The sequence below is a fragment of the Lepisosteus oculatus genome, chromosome 14 (genome assembly GCF_040954835.1).
Source record: "Lepisosteus oculatus isolate fLepOcu1 chromosome 14, fLepOcu1.hap2, whole genome shotgun sequence".
Classification (NCBI taxonomy): domain Eukaryota; kingdom Metazoa; phylum Chordata; class Actinopteri; order Semionotiformes; family Lepisosteidae; genus Lepisosteus; species Lepisosteus oculatus.
The window spans coordinates 46911393-46924023 of record NC_090709.1 but is presented as its reverse complement, the minus strand read 5'-3'; the positions used below and the strand labels follow the sequence as shown (position 1 = coordinate 46924023).

The window sequence follows — 12631 nt, the reverse complement described above, 5'->3', positions numbered from 1 at the left end:
TTTGATTCCCCGACAGCGAGTTGCTCTCCTTCTACCTCCTTATAGAAATGACTGCCTTTCACTTCTTTGCATTTTCTTTCACAGCGTCGTGCACCTTTTAATCACTTTCAGAGCCTGTGCACAGCACACGACTCGACATCAGGATGCGCATTGAAGTGACAGCAGGAAGCTTTGCGACATGCACTGTGCAGATCCCATAGATCCCCACACTAGGAATCCCCAAACAGTGAGCGTGGCCACTGTGTTTCCACCCGGTTTTGAACCAGCGACCTTTCGCGTGTGAGGCAAACGTGAGAACCACTACACAACGGAAACGATGGGAAACCATGCACAGTGACCCAGCGCTGAGCTTCGCCAATGCTATTCAGCTGCTTCCAGTGCCTTCGTTGGAGTGCGCTGATTGACCGTGCTCACCAGAGACCAGCACGCCTGTCATGGACGGAGCAGGAAAGGCTGCGCCACATTCTACAGCCCTCTCCACGCAATCGACGCAATCGGGCTACTGAAGTGGAGAAAATCTCCTCTCCAGAAAGTGCAAATATCATCTTGGAGAGTATAAATTCTACTGCCGAAGGTCAACACTATCTACCAGAGTCACCCCTCCCACCTCCTGCAGGTTTCCGAGCTGCAGTGATGATCACTTCGCCTCACAAGCGAGAGGTCCTCGGTTGGAAACACGCGCCCCTTCTTCTTGTACGTTTTGCACATGATCGAGTGGTTTTAGTGTGGCTCCTTCGTACACGGTGCTGATCTTTTGGAAAGCAGGAGGCAAAACTGACACATTCCCATACCGGGAAATGAACCTGGCCCGCCTGGGTGAAAACCAGGAATCCTAACCACTAGCCCATATGGGAGCATGCAGCCTTCTTACGTGTGTCATGCAAGCAAACTGTAATTGCTGTTTGCACTTAGAGTGTCGAAGGGTCGATGTATACTGGGGCTCAGTTGAAATGCAACATCAGGACTTTTCCGACTCCTGTCACACGAAGAGAGCACAGCCTTTTCTGCCCTGCACGTGTGTATTGGTAACTCGCCATGATTGTATAGTGGTCAGTACTTTGCGTTGTGGCTGCTACAACCCCGGTTCGAATCCGTGTCACGGCAGAATAGGGGTGTCTGCTTCTACTACTTGCACAAATGAAGGCAAAAAAAAGCCTATCGATGTGAACAAACGGCGGAGTACTGCCTGAGTGGATCGTTGATGAACGACAGAGGCCACTCCGACCTCTTCTCGGTTTTCTTCAATGACTTACTAAGGATCTTCTTCACATTTGCCCATGCAGGGGAAGCCAGTTACACCAAAGCAAATGCAGGAAAGTGCATTTCAAGCAGAGACCAGTGCATTTCAAGGAGGGACCTGTTTACACCGAGAGTGGTCGGAGTATGGAACAATGCGCCAAATGCTGTTGCTGTATACGATTCTTGATGAGATCTTGGGCTCACTAAGCAGGTAATGACAGGTACCGCTCGCTCCCAATGCTCGCTCGAAGACAGCCTTTTCCATCGGCCAGGGCCCCTGGCACTTTACTGTCATTCCCATTCCCTCCGTGCTAGCCTATCCCGATCCGTGGTTACCGTATATCCTGGATACCGATGCAAGTGACTTGGGGGTGGGCGTGGTGCTGGCACAGGAGGGGCCAGATGGGAGCGGGTAGTTGCCTACTACAGTCGGGCTTTGAATAAGGCTGAACGGAACTACTGCGTGACCCGTCGCGAGCTTCAGGCCATACCTATTCGGGACCCGATTCCTGTTGAGGACCGACCATGCGTCCCTCACCTGGCTGCTCCACTTTAAGGAGCCGGAGGCGCAGATGGTGCGATGGATAGAGGTCCTGCAGGAGTATGACTTCACTGTTGTGCACCGTGCTGGATCTCGCCATCTCAATGCCGGCATTCTCTCGCGGCGCCCCTGTGAGGTTGCGGACTGCCACTACTGCACCCGGTGGGAGCAGTGTGAGGGAGCCGTCTGCACAGTGACGGAGGCGAGCACCTCGGCCACAGCCCTGGAGGGGCTGCTGGGGGTGGGCATGTCAGACCTGGCACAGCAACAGGCAGCTGATCCTGACGTGGGGCCGGTGCTCCGCTGGAAGGCAGCAGGAGCGCGGCCTGTGCGAGAGGAGCTCCCCCAGCACCCAAAGTCCGTCAAGGCCCTCTGCGTCCTGTAGGAGGCCTTGGAGGTAAAGGACGGGGTGCTGCGCCGGGGGTGGCAGGTACCCTCCAGTGGCGAGATATGGTGGCAGCTGGTGGTGCCACAGTCGCTCCGCGCGGCTGTGCTCAGAGTGGTGCATGGCCAGCCGGGCATGGGGGATTTCGGCTGTAAAAAAACCCTGCAGCGTCTCCGAGGCCATTTTTATTGGGGTCTTTGCCACCGGGACGTGGGGCGGTATTGCCAAACGTGTGCGGTGTGCGTGGCGCAGAAAGGTCCCCTCGAGTGCTCTCGGGCCCCCCTCCAACAACACCAGGTGGGGGCTCCTATGGAGCGGGTGGGGGTGGATGTTTTGGGCCTGTTTCCACGCACCGAGGCCAGAAACCACTATGTCCTGGTAGCAATGGACTATTTCACGAAGTGGCCGGAGGCCTATGCCCTCCTGGACCAGAGTGCCCCCACGGTGGCCGATGCACTACTGGAGGGGATGTTTGCCAGGCTGGGGGTGCCGGAGGAGTTACACAGTGACCAGGGGCGTAACTTCAAGTCCCAGGTCTTCGCCAGAGTGTGCCAGCGCCTGGGGATCTCTAAGACTCAGACCATCCCGCTGCATCCCCAGAGCGACGGGTCTGTGGAGCGGTTTAATCGGACGCTCCCCACCCAGCTGGCCTCCCTGGTGTCCTGTCACCAACGGGACTGGGACCGCCACCTCCCCCTCGAGCTCTGGGCTTATCGGACCACAGTCCAGGAATCTACCGGGTGTACCCTGGCCTCACTCATGCTGGGCCGGGAAATGCAAACCCTGGTGGACCTGGTCTTCGGCCCGCCGCCCGGAGACGAGTCGGCACCACCAGCTGGACCGGACTACGACCGGACAGCTTAACCCGGACCCATCTGACTCAGGCGGGAGTCCGGCAGAAGCGGCACTACGACCTGCTCTGCAGGGGGCCTGCCTTCCTGCCCTGGGACTTGGTTTGGGTGTACAGCCCGCACCGCCGCAAAGGCCTCAGACCTAAGCTGGCGCCTTTGTGGGAGGGGGCCGCTGAGGTCCTCAGGGTGGTAGGCAAGGACTGCTACCAGGGGAGAGTGGTGGTTCTGCACCGAGACCGCCTGGCCCCCTACTGGGACCGGGAGGAGGAGCCCCGCGGGGAGGCTCCGGAGGAGCAGCCAGGGCCGGAGCCGACCGACAATGGGGTGACCGCGGGCCGCCGGCAACCACCGCTTCGTAACAGCTGCTCACGCAGAGTTCCACAGCCTTTAGCCTAGTATGAGTATAGCCTGAGGGGGGTGTTCGATGTCGGCGGGACGCCAGACGCTTCAGGTGGGGACAGTGTAACCCCCCTGGCCCGGTGGTGAGGAGGAAGTGCACCTAGGCACTCATGGTACCGTGGAGCAGGTTGGGAGATGTAGCCGGGGAGAGTGAGGGTCAGCTCGATGACCAGCAGCTGACTCTGCATATGTGAATAGTGTTATAGTAGTTTTAGTGTCCTGTGTAGCATAAGTGTATAGCCTGTTGTTAAGTAATTACCACCCTAAATATGTGAACGTGTTCCATCAGTCTCCTCATGTGTGTGTATGTCCTGTGTTTGGTTTTGTGTGGTTTCGATAAAAGAATAAAGCTGTCGCTTGGTTAACTATCACGTCGCCACTTGTCCTTTTCCTGAGGGAACCTGAAAACAGTACAGTATTATAGTATGAACCCCTGACGATTTTCTTGATACGTTTTATGTGCTCGTTTGTATTGTATGTATTTTTGTTGTTCAAATTAAAAGTAAAAGACACAACTTTCCGGATGCGGCTGCTGTAAAAATAAAATGACATCAAGGGTGCTGTACGCAGAGGTCTGAAACCTGCTCCACAGAAGATCTTTATCCAGAGGTGTTAAAGAAGTCGAGATCTCGCCATGAGAGGGGAAGCATCTCAGAAAAAGCAGGTGCAGTCGGTTCCATGGTCATAACGCCACTAAGTCGGGCGACAAGAGCAAAACCCACCCGGCTTCCTCCAAACAAGTAATGAGCAATAATATTTCAAAATTACAGTTCGGATTTATTAGAAAACTTCACAAGCATTATTAGGTTAGGACTGTAAAATTGTTTTTTAATATCTTGGTATATTTACCTTCATTTTAATATAGATATAACCATAAATGATGTTAAGCATATTGAACTTTTGTCGTACTTTTTAAAACATTTTAGCTGAGGACACACGGCGACTATTATACCTTGTGATACATGCAAGACATCTGTAAACGAAGATGTAATTACAATAAAATTGGCAATTAACAGAAAACCACAATTTTTATAATATTATTCCTCGATATCAATGATCAATTGAAGGATTTGAAGAAACTATCAAAGAAACAGCAGCAATAGCAGATGATTTTGGTTTTGAACCCATCTTTACACCTCAATAATCCATTTGTCCTCGAAAAAAGAAAAGACAGGCATATTTTGAGTCTCATAATTATCCTCTTCTCGATCCAAAAGAAACGTTGATTGCTTCTGTACTTTTTTGGATTTTCTTACGAAGATCTCACGAAGTATTGCCAGGATCTATATTTAGCGTTCGGTAGTGATAACACTGCTGATATTGATTGAGTAGAAATCTATGATGTATTGACAGCTTTATCTGAAGCGAGAAGTCCTAGAACGCCATCTATGAAGTTTTAGGATTCATACCAAGAAATGCCTTTTGTTTCCCACCCCAACTACTGCTTTTGCATTACACATAATGTGAACATTACCAGTTTTGGTAGCTTCTGGGCACGATTTTCCTAAACTGAAACTTATTACAAAATTCTTTAAGATGAACCATGTCCAAAAATTGTAAATCAGGACTAATTTTAATATAAAATGAAATTACTACAGAAGAAAAGGCTTAACTGAAATATGAATAAGACTATGCAAGCCTGAAAAATAGAACAATTCAATATTTATAACTTATTTTTTTATTTTTTGAGAAATGGGCTCACACACCGGAAGACACTAACGTTTCTCTTCGTTAGAGTATGTGAATAACAGTTTAACCCCAAATGTTTGTAATTGTGATTCTGTTCAAATTAAAAAAAGCATCTATCAATAGTAAGAAATTATTAAGAAAGTAAGAAATTGTGTTATTTCATAAACTGTAAGACATGAAGACATTTACAGGTTATATCCTTTGCTTTGTCTTTTAACGCAAGCGGTCAGGATCCAAGCCCATGTTCGGACGGTTGTGTTTCTCTTGTACTCATCAAATGTCATTGTTTTGTCCGTCAGTTCTTTCTCGAGTTGTACCATGGATATTTTATACCATCAATACTTTTCATGCTCTTTTGCATTTTTCTTCACATACGGAAAAGAACTCAAGGCGTTCTTGTCACTGTGCTGCACAGTACAGGACACGCAGTGAGGAATTCGCTAACATAAGAGATACTCACATAAAGTGCTTTTACTGACCATATTACAAATCACAGGAAGTAAGGTCTTAAAACATTGGGCAGTAGTGGGATTTAAACCCACACCACTGAGAGACTGGAGCCTAAAATCCAGCATATTAGACCATTCAGCCACACTACCTCTGGCCCCCTCTCCTTTCCTCACGTTGCTGAGTATAGGTGCCTTCATGAAATTGAGCCAGGTTTGAATCCCAGCCAATGCATCTCCAAATCTTTTCAATTGAATCTGTGATCCTGTAGCACATCCTCTGAAACCAGCAATCGAAATTGGAAACATCTTCTTCAACACTGAAAAGCTCAATTAGGACGAAGCAGTTGTACACAGGACAGCAGTACCATATGTGTTCTTGATTGATTCAGACTCGTTCTCAGTGGTTCTTGCTCACCAAAAATCTTAAAAGCTAAATGAGGCCCCCTCTCACTCTCCCTTTCTGTGGTGCAGCCACTGAGAAAGTATTCATGCAGGCTGATTTAAGATGTTTTCTTTTGATAAGGGACAGCTCTTAAACGGAGATGCACTTAGCTAAGCCTAACTATCATGATCAATGGTCATCCATTGGCACCTATCTGTCTAGGGAGTGCCGAATGGACATCTGGACTGTATTCCTAAGTGTCAGGAGTAAGTGACTCATATCTCACCTTGATCAACCAATCAGGGATTGGCAGGGCGTGGTAACACCACGTGGGTCTCCAATGCCCGCCAAACTCTCAACCAATCAGCACACATCTGTGTCTTGGTCAAAAAGGGAGCGCAAGCTCAGATCGGGGCTCTCCTTGGCCATTTCCGCGCATCCTCAGAGACAATCACGTGACAACTGCTGTTGTCTGCACTGGGACTTGGACTTTGTTCTAAGCGCGAGGCCGAGGATCCCGTACGTACTCAGAATTCTACCAACGTGAATGCTCTGCTTGATCAACGGCAGCCTACAGTTGGACCCTCGTCAACAACCTGAATAGCTTATTCAGAAGCAGCGCTGGTCCGGGAACGAACCAGCTTCTTCCCGGGCAAAAGAGTGACTTGTGAGGACTTGCGGTCACACTCTGTGCATAGATACTTTCTACTAGCCAGCCGGACTGCTGGTAGATCCTCTCGGAGCAACAACTGCCCTGCGCGCCCGTCCAACTCCGAGCTGCACCTCGACTGGTTGGCCGGTAGCCAGAGGACGCCGGGACAACGCCCATTGGACAACCGCTGGAACCGAGGCTGCAACAGAGCCTGTCAGCTGGTTTGGTGTTCGTGCCAGGAAATTCCAAATCCATACACAGTGGATAAGTAAACCCCATGTTCTACATTGCGTCTCGAGAATTCAATTGTACCTCAACACAAGTTGTTATCAATTTAATTCATGAGTATTGCATTTACTTCCGAGTTTAGAGTAACAGTGGGGAATAACACTGATTAGCGATTTGGTAACCGAACGATATATATTGACATATATTCTCTGTTGTGTATCTCTTTGTGTTTGCATCTCTTCGACATTATATACCTTGTATATTGATAACCCTCACAGTAAGTTCTGCCGCTTGTATCCCGGCAGACTGGTATATGTTTGGTGCACAATTTATATTAATAACTGTATCTCGTGTATTGAACCCGTGTGTGTGCGTTGTTAGTTGTTCTGACGATTGATTTTCTAAAAGCCACAACGAATCACCTCGTGATTACTGCTGCAATGAATAATTGTCTCAGTAAACCCATCAAACCTCTACACAGCTAAGGAAGAGTAGCTCGGAAAATACCCAACTCAACAAGCGAGCGCATTGGTTGCTCTTGCTCTTAATGCAAGGAGCTGTTTTTTTTTTCGCATTAATTATTAACCAGAAACAGCTGCATAACTGGCCGCATTTGTGATTATGTCACTTCTCTGCTTCAGCAAGGTCAATAAAAGACTCTGAAAGTAGTAGAGAAAAACCGAATTAAAATCATATTAGCAATTCTGAGCGATATCTGCATACAGGCAATCCAAAAAGAACGTTGAAATCTTTGAATATCATCTCTCTATATATTGCGCTGCTTTTTACTTGGAGTAAAACTATTGGATTGAAGGGTTAAAATGTATTGTTGTTATTTGGAGAAATCAATGAACTCGTGATTTTATATGTTTTAAAAGACGGTCATGCGCACAGAAAAAAGACAGTGCTGATTATTTTTCTGGAGACGGAGCACTGATGACCTATCCGAGCCAATTGATAAAGCCCACCCAGTGGATACTCTAGCAGAACGTGGTAGAACGATCACCATTGTAACCGAGGCAACCACAGGAACAACATCAAGAAGCACAATCAATTCCCCATTTAAATCTTTCGTGTTAGGTATGCCATGTGAAAGCATGAAGTAAATCCTCTGATCTCTTTTGAACATGGACAAGGTATTTCTGATGGAGAGCTATGAGCAAAGATTTAATAAGCTACTCCTGCCGATGATTCAGCTTAAAGAAGTAAAAGCTTCACAAACAAAAGCAGCTCACTACCACAGCCAATATTAAATGTACTTGGTGGCACATTACCATTTGCACTGGCTCAAAAGTGGTCTCGGCAGACGTTGTTCCCTACGTAAAGCTGAAAGCGCCAAAGAGCATTTCCATTGAGAAAAAAAATCTTTCTTGATGTTAAACATAGAGAGCCTGCCTTTTAGAAGTTCTCCCTCTAAACACCTTGTGCAGCCTCCCGACAGACTAACAAAAAGCGCCTTTTCACCAACTCAATTTATAATACGCCCCTCAAAACTCACAACCGAATAACAATCCATCCGTATATTTGATTTCCAAGATCCATTCAAGGCAACTTGGCTCTTCGCAAGCAAATCATTTCAGGGAAGAAACTCAGTTTAGTCAACTACTGGTGCATTCAGCACACCACTTGCTCTTGCTTGTCAGGGTGGCCGAGTGGTCTAAGGCGCCAGACTCAAGGACATGTGTCTTTCCAGCTGGCTTGGGTGTTCTGGTCTCCAAATGGAGGCGTGGGTTCAAATCCCACTCCTGACAGCTTCTGCTTTTAGCTCTCTTGAATTGTTCCAGTGCTAGCTGACAGTGAATGACTGAAATATAAAAGCAGCAGAAGAAAGCAAGCAACTCAGTGCAATTTGTGAGTATTCTGCACTGTTAAAATGCACAGGTTTTCATACTTTTTGGAATTCGTAGCTCAAGAAGTGACTCCTGTTTCATTTTCTATTCACCAACTGGATTTGCATTCCGCCCCTCACACCTCACAACAGAATAACAAACGGCTTCATGTGCCACAGCATTCCCCTGTAGATTTGGTTTGCACTATAAATTAGGCGACCCCGAATGAAATATTTTAGTGTTGGCTCAAATGTGAGGAATTTCATGAACCCTCAAAAAGGAACGCTTGCAGAAAATGCCAGCAATTCAAAGCGTGTAGGCAGCATGAACAGACCAATTCTGCAATTTTTTTTATCGCGGGCGGTGCTTTCCGAGTCGATGGCTCTGCATTAGAAATGAGAAGTGCTGAACTCTAAACACGTTCTTGCCATAACTGCTACTCCTGCTGCTACTCCTTCGTCCTCGAAAAAAGAAAAGACAGGCATGTTTTGAGTCTCAAAATGATCTTCTGGATCCACAAGAAACATGTAAATTTGATTGATTCCGCAGTATTTTGGATGTACTGTACTGATAACTTCCATTGAAGAGAGATTTCATCAGTTGCATGAAATTGAAACTTTCGACTTTTTGTCTGGTATTGAAAATATGTAAAAAAAAAACCATAAACAATTTTCTTACAAACAACTCATGAATTATTGCCAGGATCTATATTTAGTGTTCGGTAGTGATAACACTGCTAATATTGATTGAGTAGAAATCTATGATGTATTGACAGCTTTATCTGAAGCAAGAAGTCCTAGAACGCCATCTATGAAGTTTTAGGATTCATACCAAGAAATGCCTTTTGTTTCCCACCCCAACTGTTGCTTTGGCATTACACATTATGTGAACATTACCAGTTTTGGTAGCTTCTGGGCACGATTTTCCTAAACTGAAACTTATTACAAAATTCTTGTAAATCAGGACTAATTTTAATATCAAATGAAATTACTACAGAAGAAAAGGCTTACTGAAATATGAATAAGACTATGCAAGCCTAAAAAGTACAATTCAATTTCTATAACTTATTTTTTAATGTTTTGAGAAATTGGCTCACACCCCGGAAGACACTAACGTTTCTCTTTGTTAGAGTATGTGAATAACAGTTTAACCCCAAATATTTGTAATTGTGATTCTGTTAAAATTCAATAAATCGTCTATCAACAGTAAGAAATTATAAAGAAAGTAAAAAATTGTTTTATTACATAAACTATAAGACAATGAAGAGAGTTTACTTCGCTTTTGTTCTTTTGACTTAAGCATTCAGGATCCGAACCCATCTGCGGACGGTTGTGTTTCTTGAATCTCTTGTAATCATCAAAAGTCGCTGTTTTTTGCTTCAGTTTTTTATCGAGTTGTACCATGGATATTTTATATGATCAATACTTTACATGCTCTTTTGCATTTTCCTTCACATACAGAAAAAGTTCAAGTTGTTCATATCACTGTGCTGCACATTTACGCTGGACCACCTGTAACAGTACAGGACACACAGTGAGGAATTCGTACAGCTTTCAGCTCAGTGCGGAGTCCAGAGGGAGGACTCGCTCGCTGAATCATCTCTCAGGAAATCCCGGGTGAGATTCAAAAGGTAAACCTGGCTCTCTATGAACACGAGCAAAGAGTTCTCACTCAACAGAAGATTTCAATGTGAGTACAGTTATATAAAACACCTGAAGATGCCAGGGATTGAACCCCGGACCTGTGGAGCAGTAAGTGACTTGTAGCGCTGACATAAGAGATACTTACATAAAGTGCTTTTACTGACCATATTACAAATCACAGGAAGTAAGGTCTTGAAACATTGGGCAGTAGTGGGATTTAAACCCATGCCCCTGAGAGAGTGGAGCCTAAAATCCAGCATATTAGACCATTCAGCCACACTACCTCTGGCCCCTTCTCCTTTCCTCTCGTTGCTGAGTATAGGTGCCTTCATGCAATTGTGCCAGGTTTGAATCCCAGCCAATGCATCTCCAAATCTTTTCAAATGAATCTGTGATCTTGTAGCACATCCTCTGAAACCAGCAATCGAAATTGGAAACGTCTTCTTCAACACTGAAAAGCTCAATTAGGATGAAGCAGTAATACACAGGACAGCAGTACCATATCTGTTCTTGATTGATTCAGACTCGTTCTCAGTGGTTCTTGCTCACCAATTAACTAAAAAGCTGAGGAAGAACGCTACGAAAAATACTAATCAAAATACAAAATAATAATCAGTATTAACCAGAAACAGCAGAAAAACTGGTCACAATTGTGATTATGTCGCTTCTCTGCTTCAGCAAGGTCAATAAAGGACTCTCTGAAAGTAGTAAAGCACTAAAGCACTGCAAAACTGAATTCAAAATCATATTAGGAATTCTGAGTGGTGCCTGCTTACATACAATCCAATACGGATGTTGTCTTTAAATAAGAATTCTCTATGTTTCCCTGCCTTGTCCCTGGAGTGAAACTATTGGATTGAAGGAATTCTTCTGACAGGTTTACAAGGTCCCGTTGATATTTGGATAAGTCTATGAACTCGTGATTTTTATATACTTTAAATAACTGCCATACACACAGAATAAAATGACAGTACTGATGATTTTTCCTGAGATGAAGCACAGCTTATCTTTCCAAGACTGCTTATAAAGGCAAGCCAGTGGATACTCTAGCAGAACATGGACAAACGTTCAGCTTCGTAACCAACAAATTCCCAATTTAGATCTGACATGTGAGGTATGCTTTGTGATTGCTTGAAGTGAAACCCACAATCTCTTTTGGACTTAGACAAGTTATTTCTGATGGAGCGCTATGCAGAAAGACATAATCAGCTCTACCCCTGAGGATGACTCGACTTGAAAATGCAGAACATTAACGTTTCACAGATAAAAGGAGCACAACCGACATTAAAATTGAGGGCGCACTGTGATTTGCACTGACTCAAAAGTGATCTTGGTAGACAAACTTCCCTGCTGAAGGTGGAAACGATAAATTGTGTTGAGAAGAAGAAACACTTTTTTCTCCCTGCTTTGATGTTAAGCTGATAAAGTAGCTTTTAACACATTGCTCCATTTGGTGGTTGTAACACAAAAACTCCTAGCAGCAGTGGGATTCAAGCCCACACCCCCAAAGAGACTGGAGCCTTAATCCAGCGCCTTAGACCGCTCGGCCACGCTACCCACTGGGCCCTCTTTTTTTGTCTCATTACTTGCCCGCAGGAAGCCGGGTGGGTTTTGCTCTTGTCGCCCGAATTAGTGGCGTTATGACCGTGGAACCGACTGCACCTGCTTTTTCTGAGATGCTTCCCCTCTCATGGCGAGATCTCGACTTCTTTAACACCTCTGGATAAAGATCTTCTGTGGAGCAGGTTTCAGACCTCTGCGTACAGCACCCTTGATGTCATTTTATTTTTACAGCAGCCGCATCCGGAAAGTTGTGTCCTTTACGTTTTATTTGAACAACAAAACTACATACAATACAAACAAGAGCACATATAACGTATCAAGAAAATCGTCAGGGGCACATGCTGTAATACAATTACACTTTATGAAAAACGATTACACAAGGTAAATAAAGATAAGGTCCGCACAGCTCGTTCTTACATTTCGAAAGAGTCCGTAAATACCCCTTTACGTCTATTTTGAACTGTTCAAACGTAGTACTCTTCCCAGACCATTTCACTTTATACCACATTCCTAAACGAGGATGCTTCTCCTGTTTTAGAACTATTTTGGGCGGTATGGCTTATACAACACACCCACAGTATTCTAATGGTGGACTGCAGATCTGTGCTATAGTTCAGTCGAGTTCAAAGGATCCAGCAATCTTACTGGATTTGACTGGGATTCTGAAATGTCTCTTGCAAAAGTATTCGGGTTTGCTTGAACCTTTGATAAAAAAAGTGATCTGATCTGAAACTACCCAGCTTACAATCTCTGAGGTAGTTGTCACTAAACTCGGACGTGA

At 45.3% G+C, this 12631-nt stretch overlaps 1 non-coding gene across 1 annotated transcript; it reads left to right on the top strand.

Moving 5' to 3' along the window:
* Positions 1-8453: 8453 nt before the first annotated feature.
* trnal-caa (transfer RNA leucine (anticodon CAA)) lies at positions 8454-8566 on the top strand. The gene is made up of 2 exons: positions 8454-8491; positions 8521-8566. It is a non-coding gene; the product is annotated as a tRNA-Leu (tRNA).
* The last annotated feature ends 4065 nt before the right edge of the window (positions 8567-12631 follow it).